At 39.8% G+C, this 14,673-nt stretch overlaps 2 protein-coding genes across 2 annotated transcripts in view; one reads left to right on the top strand and one right to left on the bottom strand.

The window, feature by feature from the left end:
• The window catches only part of LOC136181104 (NLR family CARD domain-containing protein 3-like), a 724,139-nt gene that overhangs the window by 283,925 nt on the left and 425,541 nt on the right, over positions 1–14,673 (top strand). The window lies entirely within an intron of this gene.
• The window catches only part of LOC136181112 (protein NLRC3-like), a 693,514-nt gene that overhangs the window by 390,932 nt on the left and 287,909 nt on the right, over positions 1–14,673 (bottom strand). The gene's annotated exons all lie outside the window — the stretch shown is intronic.

Below are 14,673 nucleotides of genomic sequence, written 5' to 3'. Positions count from 1 at the left end.
CCCTCTTGAGTCATTAAGGACAAAAATGTTCACTTCCAAAAACTGCTATAAAAATAGTACAGATTAATTTTTTTTCTGCTTTTTTGGGTTAAATCTTTTGATCAACTTCAGTCCTGATCAAAACGATCAAATATTGAATAATTATCAGGATTTAAACCCTTTAAATGCCAGTTTGATTACATGATGATAATATTTTTAATGAAAAAAACACACAAAAAAAAGTTATTTTCCATATAACAAATGTTTGGTGTCTGGGGGATTTTTTTAAATCAGTCTTTGTTTTGTTAAAATTTAAGGACAAACAGAACATTTAAATATTTATATGCTTTTATTTACTTTGTGTTTAAAGGTTAATCAGCTTTATTATTACTTCTCAGGTTATCTCTGTTGTCAGCCTTTATTTAAAGTTTGTATTGAACACTGGAGAGCAGCACTGAGCAGGTCAGGAAATCAGGTAACCTTTGTGAGCCAGGTGTGTAAACCTGCTGAGTGGCTCTAACTGACAGACAGGAGTGTCAGCGGTGTGTGTGAGAGCAGGAGTGAGGTGAGAGGCTGAGACACTTTCAGGCTGAATTCAATGAAAGGAAGACAGCAGAGATACCTTTGGTAAGTGTGCTGTGTTCTTTGGTAATTATCTGTTCAGAATGTTTGAATGGTGACATGTACTTAATGTAGGCTGTTTATTTCATAGTGATGCACTCTGCATTCTGGTTTTATAGTGTAGTGTTCACAGGAAACAATTAAATTAGAAGGGTAAATAATAATTAATATTGAACACATTTAACTGGTTTGTTTAAATTGTAAACAAAAGATAAAGAACTGAATAGATACTAAAATTCAGATTCATTTAATGGTGATATTAACTTAAATTCTGATTTGTGTTGTTTGGTGTTAAAATGAGAAAAAGGAAGGTAAGGATGCTAAAAGATGCATGGTTAACATTGTATAAGTGGAAAACTGCTTCCCCAGATTACTTTACAATTATAATAGGAATGTATATGTGAAGAATTTTGTTCATAGATATTTTCCTTGCTTTTCAGAACCACACACAATAAACAGTTGTAACCTCGCTGCATTAAAGTCTCCTCTTTGAACTCTTTTACTATCGTGGCCTAACCCAAACCAATGTGTTCAGTCTTTTAGAATAAGGGTCTGCTTGGAGGTGAAATATTGATAAATGAAAGCAGTTACTTTTATTGAAATAAGAAAAGTTTTAAGATTGATGATGAGTCAGGTTACCGTGGGAATTGGATAGCGCCAAGACCAATCGAAGAATCATTTTCCTCTTAGCTGAAAGTTTATAAAAAGCAGTGAAGCAGCAAAAAGGAAGCCAAAGAGAGAAATGATAACAGAACAAATAAACACACCATTGAAGTGTTTTTTACCATATACCATTTAGTTACACACACTGAAGGCTATAATCTATCTCTATCGTTTCTTCTAACAATATGTTGAGTAAATCCAGAATGCCAGATGACATCTACAGGTGTTATCATTCAGTTTGTGATTTTCTTTATTTTGTATTCTGACTGCAGGATTCTTATTAAGGGTTACAGGTTTTCAGTGAAATCGACATCGACCTGACCTGACTGTGGTCGCTCTGCATCAGGATCTGCTGAACTCCTTTTCTTTACCAAAGACACTTTAGACACTCGACACAAAATAACACAAGTAGATGAAAGTCTTTCTCACTCTACATCAGTTTATTTATTACAAGGTTACACATGAGCTGTCTGAAGAACTTGTGCTACCCAACACAGAGGACTCCAAGGAAACAGAGTGACAGAAAGAAGAGAAGATATCAGGAGAGAAGAAGGATCCTTACACTGTAACTGTTTCATATAAACCCTTTCAATTCAAACGTCATAGCTGCTCCCAACTTACTGGTTCATATGTCAGTCTGAGGTTTAGCATTTCTCTCCAGTGTGAACTAACATGTGTCTGGTCAGATTTCCTCTTTGGGTAAAACTTTTACTGCAAACAGAGCAGCTGAAGTCTTTCGCTCCTGTGTGAACTAACATGTGTGACTTCAGACCCCCCTTTTGTCTAAATTGTTTTCCACACTGAGAGCAGCTGAAGGGTTTTTCTCCCGTATGCAGAATCATGTGTATAGTCAGATCTCTTTGTCGGTAAAATGTTTTACCACACTCAGAGCATCTAAAGGATTTCTCTCTGTGAATTGCCATGTGATATGTCAGACTGGCCTTAAGGGTAAATCTTTTCTCACATTGAGAGCAGCTGAAGGGTTTTTCTCCAGTGTGAATCATCATGTGTCTGGTCAAATTTCCTTTCGCGTTAAATCTTTTACCGCACTCCGAGCACCTATGTGGTCTCTTACCAGTCTGTAGTTTCTTATTTTTGAAGTTTAATTCTGAAAGATCTTCTCTTGTCTCTTGCCAATCATGACTGTCATCAGTCTTGACCTCAGTCACTGGTTGTAAACGTCTCTCTGGTTCTGAGTCTCTCTCTGGTTCTGCTCCTCCACAGTCCTCTCCATCAACTCCTGTTTCCATCTGTTCAGTTTGTCTCTGATGAAGCTGTGAGGACTGAAGTTTCTCTTCACCATCTTCACTCTTCACAGAGACAGGAGTGAAGGGGAACTTGGTGGTATCAGCCTCCTCCAGTTCTTGAAGCTGTTCTTCCTCCTGACTGCTCCACAGTTCCTCATGTTCTTCTTTAATGTGTTGGGGCTTAGTGTCCTCCTGGTCCAGAATGTGGCTCCACTCCTGCTGCTCAGGTGGAAGCTCTTCTTTACTCACCAACAGCTGCTGGAGATCTGCAGGACACAGTAAACAAACATTAACGGTACTTATAGACTGATTTTTAAATATTAATGCGAGCAGGACCCCACGCTGAGCTCAACTCGGCGGCAAGGAGATGCGCACATGCGCGGAGCAACCCAATACACAATGAATGGGCATGACAGCACCGCCGGCCGCATCGTATCTGAAAGGCCCTTAAGGCTGTGAGGACTGAGGTTTCTCTTTATCATCATTAAATCCTGGAGAGCGGGCAGCCCGGGTTCAAATCCGACCTGTGGCTCCTTTCCCACAAGTCATTCCCCACTCTCTCTCTTTGGTTTCTGATTCTGTCCTACCTACCAAAAAATCTTGTTTAAAATTATTTTTATTTTTTAAACTTTGTGGTAAGTTATTATGTTTTTCTAAAAACCCATACGCAAAAAGTTCTTATCAGAAGAATGTTCATCTATAAATCATGTCTCAGGGCCCCTCCCCCCTCCAGCTGCACTACATGGACTATTCCATCATGACCCTCAGGTCTTATGGTGCATTCAGGTGCTGCTCAGGTGCTCCAAGTTTCCGAGTTAGGAAGTCGTTCTTTCGACTTGATTTCAGTTCAGTTGCGTTGATGCTGCAAAGAAGATCAGTGAAATTTTACTGTTACAGTTATATTTGAGCAAAAAGTTGATGGTCAATACGTGAATTAATAAAAAGTATGTTAACATTAACTAAACATATTTTCCCCCTATGTGATGACATCAAGTCAGGAAGTCGAGCAATTCTTCTTTCTCAGTCAAGAAGGCACCAAAATGTATTTCACATTTCTACATATATGACCCAATGTCAATACAGATTCATGTTTCAACGGGTGAAGTATCCCTTTAAAGAAATGATTGACACGGCATCACAGAGAGAGAAAGAAGAGACGAGAGTGAAAGAGATAGATAGATAGATAGATAGATAGATAAATAGATAATACTTTATTGTCAGACGTAGTCTGAAATTTGCCTTGCGTCACAGCGGCTCTGTTTGCGGCACAACCCTGTAAAGCCTGACACATCAAAAAATAACAAGAAAATTCTATTTTTTTGGAATTGAGATGTTTATTAAACCCTTAAACAAAATCCCCCCAAATGTTTTTGTCATATCATGTTGTTTATGATATTTGTTTTGTAGCACATTGATACATCGGGCGTTTTTTGGCAAATTTTTGCACACAACAATGTTTGTTTTAGAAACAAAAACAAAATATGCCCTTCACATTTTGAAAATACAGAACATTTCATGCAGTTTTTCTCATTTTTTTAACATAACACTTTTTACAGCCTTTTTATTTCATTTTGTAGTAGGCACAAAAACAGTTTCTGTCCTTGTTCAGGTACAGATGCACCTCACACTTCTCACAGTAGACATGTGAGAAGTGATTGCCAGTGCAGTGCTTGCATCTCTGTCGGGTTTCCCATGTTGGAAAATGAGCAATGCCATCCCTTCTCACATCAAGAGGCACACTGCAGCTTGGTCTTTTACGGGGTGGTGTTGGAGTCTCTTCTGGAGAGGATAGTGGTCTGCCACACCTGATTTTGGCCTTTCCTGCGCTTGTCAGAGAAGTGCCAACCAAAGCCTGAAACCTTCGCAGAGGCACGGGTTTCTTCTTGGGGTTTAGCTTCTTCTGGTCTTTTCTGTAGAGGTTCCACGCATTGATGACTGCCACTGTAACAGTGTTCCACCAGATGTACATGTACCATCTTCGGGATCTGAAGCTGAACTTGTAAAGTGCAGACAGCATATCAAGGAGATCAACACCTCCCATGAACTTGTTATATGTTTCAACAATGGCTGGTCTGAGAACCATTATGTGAGTTTTGGATTTGCGATCCCAGCGTTTCACATTTCCCACAGGTTCAGTGCCAACAAAAGAGGAAATCAGGTTCACTGCTTTGTTGTCGTACCATCTTACAACGATGTTGTTTTCCTGGTTCACTCTGAAGTTCATTGACCCTCTTCCATTTTTCTTCAATTCTTTTTCATCCATCATGGTGCAGTGTTTCATCCTGTTCATCCGGATCGTGCCAACATAGTGGATTCCTCTTTCTTTTAGGTGTTGCACCAGGGGAACTGATGTGAAGTAGTTGTCTGCAAAGACCTTGTGATTTTTTCCTGCTGGAAGTGTTGATGTCATTTTCAGCACAGCTTCTCCTGTAACACCTACTTCAGACTTTTCTCTGTCTGGATTATCTGCACCTTGACAAATATCAAAGTCATAAAGAAAGCCACTTTGTCCAGCACGTCCCCACATTTTGAAACCCCATTTGTGAGGTTTTGCAGGCATGTAGACACGTAGATGAGATTTTCCCTTAAATGGCACCATGATTTCATCAACTGCATGGCTTTCTTCAGGAGGTATGCAGAGAAACTGTTCCCCCAGTTTTTGTAACCATGGCCTGAGCTTCCACAGTTTATCTTTCTTTGCATCATCAGACACACTGAGGTTGTCCTGAAAGTGAATCACTGTCAGCAATTTCAGAAACCGATCTCGAGACATCACATGACAAACTGCAGGGAGCCTTGTCTCCATCTCCCAATAGGCTCTCACAGAGGACATCTGTACTAACCCCATATGAATGTACATGCCTAGAACCTGCTCTATTTCCTTGGCAGTTGTGTTTACTGACTTGCCCTCTTTTTGTACACTGTACAGGTTTGTTTGTTCTGCAGTTTCCTCTAGCATTTTATCAGTGACAAACTGTTTGAAATACATGTATAGTGTCCAGTCACACCTGTCTTCTGTGCCTTCCTCAACACTTGCAATGAAATCGATAGATGGAGCTTGATAATTTATTTTTCTCCATCTGTATTCTTTCCTTTGTGCATTGGCCTTCACTGACTCCTTTCTGATTGTGTCCTGTGTTGTTGTTGGGATCTCAACTTCTGTGCTTGTCTGGGCTACACTTTCATCTTGATAGTCTTCCTCATCACTGCTATCTGAACTTCCATCATCATGCATGGTCTGAGGAGTCCATTCTTCCTCATCCTCCTCACCATCTTCCCCTAACTGCTCTATGTCACTTGAATTGCCATCCATTATCATGTTGATGACATTTTCAATGTACGTTTGTTTTCTCACTTCTTCCTCTATTCTTTTTGACATCTAAAAATACACACATAACAAATTGATCAATATAGCGTAGCGATTATGATTTCAGAGGAATTGTTATTGTGAAAATACCCAAAATGTTTTTTTTAAATGGCATTTCAGTCATTAATTAGATTTATTGAATCATCAAAATAGTGTGTGTTTACACGATTTAACTGTAATATGAAGAATGAATTATTAAGTAATGATACATTGTTTTAATACAGAATATACTCATATTAAAGAATTAGTAACAATATAAATGTTATTCTGACTGTAACTTCTTGAAAATTAGCAAAGATTTTCCTGCTGAAAGTGTGTGGATGCTAGCATGATGGTGGCCATTTTTTAAAGGTCAAAAAAAGCCCTTCCACTGCCTGCAGTAGAATGCAAATCCTCTAGGGGGCAGAATACATGTATCAGGTCATATACAGGTTTTAAAGGAAAGTTTTGATCATGTTGATAAGACAGAGGTCTCAGAAACTTGCATAGCAAATATGATACAAATGGTTTTTTAGGGTTAAGACAGGAAACAAAGATACAAACATTTGAAACAACACTCAAATGCCAAACAAATGCACAGAGGCCCTAAACGCGCTTTGGTCGAGGATTCAGCTCCACATTCAATTTTAGGATTGATTGGTGAACAAAAGAGTGTTTCAGTCTGACCTTATTAAAACGTGGGACCCTGTATCTCCAGTTTGATGGTATCAGTTCATACTCTGTGTTCAGGGCGTGGTCATGGTCAGAGGCGATGCAGTTAGCCAGTCTTAAAATGCTTTTGTTGTAGGCCGATTCATAGAGTCTTTGCATGGGTTGGCCTACAATCTTAGAGCAGATGTTCAACTGCTGGAGCAGTTTAGACTTCAGAGTGGCAGACAGACACATATACAATGAGGTGTTACAATACTGTAGGACACTTAGAATCACAGAGGCAACGAACAAAAGAAGAATCTGTCGACTCGCCCCAAAAGATCTCAGACGGCGGAGGAAATAAATTCTTTGTTTTGTCTTTTTACAGATGTAATCGATGTGATCTTTCCAGGACAACAGATGGTCGATCATTATACCCAGATATTTATAAGATGACACTTGCTTGATTGTTTCATCATGAATGAGAATAGGAGCTTTATGAGCATCAGACGGTGAACCAAATACAATTTCCTCTGTTTTCTTTGCATTGATCTCTAGAGCATGGTCATCACTCCACATAACTATTTTGTTCACAGCATGTTGGTGCAGTCCAGGGTCGTCAGAGTTACTTAACAGAGAAATCAGAGCTGTATCGTCAGAGTACTTCAGAGTGTACTGATTTTGTGTATCAGACCGACAGTCATCTGTATAAAAAGTGAAAAGCACAGCTGAGCTCACACAACCCTGAGGAGCGCCAACATTAGTTGTGATAGCAGATGAAAGGGTGTTATTCACCTTCACAAACTGGATTCTGTTAGTGAAAAAAGAAGCATACCAAAGAGTCAAGTAGGGGTTAAGTTTTTGTTGAATCATTTTTGATACTAAGATGTCTGCTTTTATTGTGTTAAATGCTGATGAAAAGTCTAGAAAGAGGGCTCTTAATGTATTTGGCTTATCTAAATGTTTGGTGATGATATGGACCAAAGATGTTTGAGCAGTATTCTTTCTAGAGATTTCATGATCACTGAGGTAAGAGCTATTGGTCTGAAGTCTTTATGATCCCTTGGACATGGAATCTTAGGTAAAGGTTTTATGTACAAAGTTTTCCATGACATAGGGACCTCGTGTGTGTCAACTGAAGACTGAAAAATTGGTTGCCATACTGGAGCCAACTCAGCTGCAAAGTTTTTTAGCAGAAAACCACTACACTTATCAGGTCCCACTGCTTTCTTTGTATTTGTACCCTGAAATGTTTTCCTTACATCTTCAACAGTGATGATAATTCTGTCTGAAGCTGCAGGTATGATGGTTCTGAGTATTTCAGGGAATTTTGCAGGGTCGTCTTGTGATTCAAATCTAGAAAAAAAAAGTTCATTGTCTGTCGCAATTGATTTGATTGGAGTTGACATGCCCGTCATAGCTTTCATGTTGTCCCACACTCTTTTAGGGTTTTTAGCTTTAAAGGCTTGTTCAAGAAGCTGTCTGTGTTCCACTTTTGCTTCTCTCAGTCTGATTCTCAACTCTTTTTCTGTAAGTTTTAGTGCTTCTGGATTTTTATTTTTAAAAGCCACTTTTCTTGTATTTATGACTGCCTTTATGTCACTAGTGACATATGATTTATTATTAGGGTAAATTTAAATTTCCTTTGTTGGAACAACAGCTCTACACAAAAATTGATATAATCATTTGTAACATCAGTTATGTCATTTATGGAGCCCTCATGAAAAATTTAACAATTTGTCCATCCAAAACAGGCTTTCAGTTGTTCTTTACTCTCATTTGTCCATGTCCTAATCACTTTCTTTTCTGGTTTACTTCTCTTAAGTTTTGTCTTATACACTGGAATCATGTGCACAACATTGTGGTCGGACTTTAATATAGGTGGCCGGCACTTGGACACATAAGCACTTTTGACATTTACAAAGCACTTGTCCAAAATATTGTCTTTCCTGGTCTGGTCCTTGACGTACTGCTCGAAACCAGGCAGCACAGTTTCCAGGTGACAATGATTCAAGTCTCCCAAAACTATAGCCGGTGCCTCAGGGTAGTTGAGTTGTAGCTCAGGAACACAGTCAGCTATGGTCCGTGCAGCTTGTGACGCTTTCCCGTTTGAGGGAAAACAGCAAAATACACCCAAATTCTGACTTGGCAAATAAAATGGTCTTAAAGTCATACTGAGAATTTCTACATTTGGATCACAGATCGTAACTTTGACTGAGTGCATTCGGCACCATAGATCGTTTATATACACGCAGATGCCTCCTCCCCTTGTTTTTCCTGAGTCAGCGTCTCTGTCTGCTCGCAGCAAAGTAAATCCGGGGACATGAAAGAGGGAGTCAGGCATCGTCGCTTGTAACCAGCTTTCTGTAAAGCATAACAGAGATGCCTCTTGGAATTCATTACAGTACCTTGCGTATGTTCGTATAGCATCCACTTTGTTGCTCAAAGAGCGCAGGTTTGTGAAGACAATAGATGGGAGTGGTGGCCGATTTGATCTCTTTCGTAACCGGTTTCGAATTCCTCCTCTCTTTTTCCTTTTTTTGGTCCTGATGAGCTCCTGGGGGATCTTTTCCAGCGTCAGCCGGTAGAAGTGGCTTGATACAACTGCTTGGGTCGGGTCTGGTTGTAGCTCCAGCAGAGCCTCTCGGCTGTACGAGCGTGCAAGCCGTGACGCCTCACTCAGGTGTGCTTTCGGACATTGCATGGAAAGGCATTGTCCAAGTAGACTTATTAGCCACAGAAACACAAGCGCAGTTCGAGGGACACTCATCTTACACTTTAGACAAACATATTCCACAGACAGGCCGGATAAGACGACGTTTTAACAACATTAAACACGAGAACAAACAAACAAACAGAGCGTGCTGGGACGCAGTGCGCAGCTGAGCAGCGCACCTGATCACTTTACGAAAATAAAAACTAACAAACAAGCCATATGAAGTGAAGCTTATCTAGCAGAGCAGAAAAAAGGATGTAGAGGGAGGAAAAAGAGAGCTTTATGTCCAAGCTGCCAAAAGTTAGAACTTTTTTTTACAACAGTAGGCAACCAGGCCCCGAAGTCCTGTGACGTCATGGACACAAGATTACAGATTCCTACAAGTGGAGACGATGAAATAAAGAAACACACACAGCAGACAAAGGAGATGAAGAGAAATACAGACAGAGAGGAAGAAGAGAAATACAGACAGAGAGGATGAAGAGAAATACAGAGACAGAGAGGATGAAGAGAAATACAGACAGAGAGGAAGAGGAGAAATACAGAAAGAGAGGAAGAAGAGAAATACAGACAGAGAGGATGAAGATAAATACAGACAGAGAGGAAGAAGAGAAATACAGACAGAGAGGAAGAAGAGAAATACAGAAAGAGAGGAAGAAGAGAAATACAGACAGAGAGGATGAAGAGAAATACAGACAGAGAGGAAGAAGAGAAATACAGACAGAGAGGAAGAGGAGAAATACAGAAAGAGAGGAAGAAGAGAAATACAGACAGAGAGGAAGAAGAGAAATACAGACAGAGAGGATGAAGAGAAATACAGACAGAGAGGATGAGGAAGAAGAGAAATACAGACAGAGAGGAAGAAGAGAAATACAGACAGAGAGGAGGAAGAGAAATACAGACAGAGAGGATGAAGAGAAATACAGACAGAGAGGATGAGGAAGAAGAGAAATACAGACAGAGAGGAAGAAGAGAAATACAGACAGAGAGGAAGAAGAGAAATACAGACAGAGAGGATGAAGAGAAATACAGACAGAGAGGAAGAAGAGAAATACAGACAGAGAGGAAGAAGAGAAATACAGAGAGAGAGGATGAGGAAGAAGAGAAATACAGACAGAGAGGATGAGGAAGAAGAGAAATACAGACAGAGAGGAAGAGGAAGAAGAGAAATACAGACAGAGAGGAAGAAGAGAAATACAGACAGAGAGGATGAAGAGAAATACAGACAGAGAGGATGAGGAAGAAGAGAAATACAGACAGAGAGGATGAGGAAGAAGAGAAATACAGACAGAGAGGAAGAGGAAGAAGAGAAATACAGACAGAGAGGAAGAAGAGAAATACAGACAGAGAGGAAGAAGAGAAATACAGACAGAGAGGAAGAAGAGAAATACAGACAGAGAGGATGAAGAGAAATACAGAGACAGAGAGGATGAAGAGAAATACAGACAGAGAGGATGAGGAAGAAGAGAAATACAGACAGAGAGGAAGAGGAGAAATACAGAAAGAGAGGAAGAAGAGAAATACAGACAGAGAGGATGAAGAGAAATACAGACAGAGAGGAAGAAGAGAAATACAGACAGAGAGGAAGAAGAGAAATACAGACAGAGAGGATGAAGAGAAATACAGAGAGAGAGGAAGAAGAGAAATACAGAGACAGAGAGGATGAAGAGAAATACAGACAGAGAGGAAGAAGAGAAATACAGAGAGAGAGGAAGAAGAGAAATACAGAGACAGAGAGGATGAAGAGAAATACAGACAGAGAGGAAGAAGAGAAATACAGAGAGAGAGGATGAAGAGAAATACAGACAGAGAGGATGAAGAGAAATACAGACAGAGAGGATGAAGAGAAATACAGACAGAGAGGAAGAAGAGAAATACAGACAGAGAGGATGAAGAGAAATACAGAGAGAGAGGAAGAAGAGAAATACAGAGAGAGAGGATGAAGAGAAATACAGAGAGAGAGGAAGAAGAGAAATACAGACAGAGAGGAAGAAGAGAAATACAGACAGAGAGGATGAAGAGAAAAACAGAGAGAGAGGAAGAAGAGAAATACAGACAGAGAGGATGAAGAGAAATACAGACAGAGAGGAAGAAGAGAAATACAGACAGAGAGGAAGAAGAGAAATACAGACAGAGAGGATGAAGAGAAATACAGAGAGAGAGGATGAAGAGAAATACAGACAGAGAGGAAGAAGAGAAATACAGAGAGAGAGGAAGAAGAGAAATACAGACAGAGAGGATGAAGAGAAATACAGACAGAGAGGATGAAGAGAAATACAGAGAGAGAGGAAGAAGAGAAATACAGACAGAGAGGATGAGGAAGAAGAGAAATACAGACAGAGAGGAAGAGGAAGAAGAGAAATACAGACAGAGAGGAAGAGGAAGAAGAGAAATACAGACAGAGAGGAAGAAGAGAAATACAGACAGAGAGGAAGAAGAGAAATACAGACAAAGAGGATGAGGAAGAAGAGAAATACAGACAGAGAGGAAGAAGAGAAATACAGACAGAGAGGAAGAAGAGAAATACAGACAGAGAGGATGAAGAGAAATACAGACAGAGAGGATGAAGAGAAATACAGACAGAGAGGAAGAAGAGAAATACAGACAGAGAGGATGAAGAGAAATACAGACAGAGAGGATGAGGAAGAAGAGAAATACAGACAGAGAGGATGAAGAGGAATACAGACAGAGAGGATGAAGAGAAATACAGACAGAGAGGAAGAAGAGAAATACAGACAGAGAGGATGAAGAGAAATACAGACAGAGAGGATGAAGAGAAATACAGACAGAGAGGATGAAGAGAAATACAGACAGAGAGGATGAAGAGAAATACAGAGACAGAGAGGATGAAGAGAAATACAGACAGAGAGGATGAAGAGAAATACAGACAGAGAGGAAGAAGAGAAATACAGACAGAGAGGATGAAGAGAAATACAGACAGAGAGGAAGAAGAGAAATACAGACAGAGAGGAAGAAGAGAAATACAGACAGAGAGGAAGAGGAAGAAGAGAAATACAGACAGAGAGGAAGAAGAGAAATACAGACAGAGAGGAAGAAGAGGAATACAGACAGAGAGGAAGAAGAGAAATACAGACAGAAAGGATGAAGAGAAATACAGAGATAGTTTTGTAATCTCAACAACATCATCTTCGTTTCCATCAGTAAGTCCTCTCTTACTGTTTCTTTTGAGTTCAGGCGTGTAAGAGCTGCAGTTGAATCTGAACAAACAACAACTCTCTCTGGCCTTCTCGATCCATTCAACCCTAACATTATAGCAGTTAGTTCTGCTGTAAACACGGATCACTTATTATTCATTCTTTTACATATTTCTATATCAAACTCAGTTATGAACACTCCTGTCCCCACATGTCCACTCTCTGGCTCTTTGGATCCATCAGTAGGTATGTAGTTATAATATTTCTTTTGTAAATAATCTTCAACCAAATGCCCAATGTTAGCCACATTTCTTTGAATCCATTCTCACTTTTGCTCCACAAGTTGTAAGTCAACGCTAGGTACTGGAACAATCCATGGAGGGATATTAGCCCATCCAACATTTGGTCCATCAAGTGGAGTTTCTCCAAGGTGCTCTTTGCTGCTGCAGGAGCTGCACTATGGCCAAAGATACAACGAGCAAGAGCAGCTGGAAAACGGGCGTACTACAAAGGTGGTGCTGGGTTCAACAACGGACAGAGAGTCACTTAGGAGCGCCATACAAGATCACATTTGATGGTCTATGTAAGCCAGCAATAACAGGCGTTTGGCCTGCACACAGGTTGGATGGTTCAGTTCATATTATTTCATATTGAAGGGACGTTAAGTTTAAGGCTCTCTTTTGTGTCCTTTTTATTTCAACTGGTTGGAATAGTTTGTTTATTAACAGTTGTTGGTTTGTGTTCACAATGAATGTTTCATTTTCTTGTATCTCTCAACGCTCGAGAGAAAACACAAAGAGAAAATCTGTATTTTTATTTTGTAAGGGTGAAAAAGCTAATTTTATATTTCTGAAGAAACACTTCAAACTAGAGGATGAAATATTCTGGATAAATCAATGGGATGACTTTGGTTCCACTAGATCAGCAGGCTCCTGTTCTGTAACCCTCCTGGTAAATTCATCACCTCTAGAAGTACTCATGATGGTCACTGGATAATTTACGTACTTGACATTAATGAGCACTTTTATATTTTGGTCAATAGGTATGGCTTTAATAACCTAACTCAAAACAAACAGTTGATTTTGGAGGTCTCTAGTGTCACTGAATCCCTTAAACTATCCAACTGCCAACATTATTATAGGAGGGACTTTAAATATGATCTTTTCCTGAAGATATAAAAGTTATTTTATCTGATGTGATGCTGGATAAATCTATCACTTCTTACATCTCTTAATGGGAATTCATGAAGTTCACATTTAGGGAGCACTCTGTTACATTTGGAAAATCTCTAAATAGAAGTAACAAATCATCAGAAATGAATATAATCAAAGAAATAAAAAGCTGCTGTAATAAGACATGACTTTGTGACAATGATAAACAAAAAGGACATATTCTACAAACACAGCTGGATGAACTCTGTGTGAAGAAAGCTGAAGGAGCCGACAGAAGATCCAGGGTCAAATGGATGGAGGAAGGGGAGGAAAGTATTTCTGTCATTGAGAGAAAAGAAGGCAGGAAAGAAATCCAATCAAAGCCTCATTAGTTCATGACCAAGTTAGTTCTGATCCAGTCTTGATGAAATGGTTTCTTTCTCTGGTAAACTAGACTCATCAGCCTTTTCTGTCATGGATGCTGACTCCTTCTTCAGCCATCTCTCAGCTCTTCTTCCTCATATAGACGAGGAGTTTGCAGAATGATGTGATGCTGATATTACTTCAGAGGAGCTCAAAGAAGCAGTAGATAGTCTTTCTTTGGATAAGTCACCAGGATGTGAACTTTTAGAAACATGTTTGGGAATTGTTTGAAAGTTCATTTTCTCTCATGTTAAAGGAAGCTACTGACAATAAGACATTCCCCCACGCTATGAAACAAGGCATCTCGGTCTTTGCAGACACGGAGTATGTCAACAAGAGAGTCTGGCTCGTTTCTTGAGTTGGGCCGTTCATTATTGCACACAGAGCTTAAACTGTACATACACTTCAGATACTGACTCGTTTAGAGCAGAGCCCAGCATCAACAATGTGACCCAGCACGATAAACGACTTTCCATCTCTAGTACGACGATCACAGAGACTGTTTGTACTCGTCAACATAAAGACGACTTAATCAGACAGCTCGGCTGATCGCTGCGATGTAACGCTAAAGTGATCACATTAAAACATACCATTCAATCTACCCTACTGTGACTGTCTGAATAGGAAGGAGACATCTGATTGGCTACAGACATTTCACATTCCTTGTATGAAAATTGAGACGGATCTAACTCCATACTAAACAGACTCAGCTTCCTCTGAC

This window comes from Labrus bergylta, chromosome 2 (genome assembly GCF_963930695.1).
Source record: "Labrus bergylta chromosome 2, fLabBer1.1, whole genome shotgun sequence".
Lineage (NCBI taxonomy): Eukaryota > Metazoa > Chordata > Actinopteri > Labriformes > Labridae > Labrus > Labrus bergylta.
This window is presented reverse-complemented; position numbering and strand designations above follow the sequence as displayed.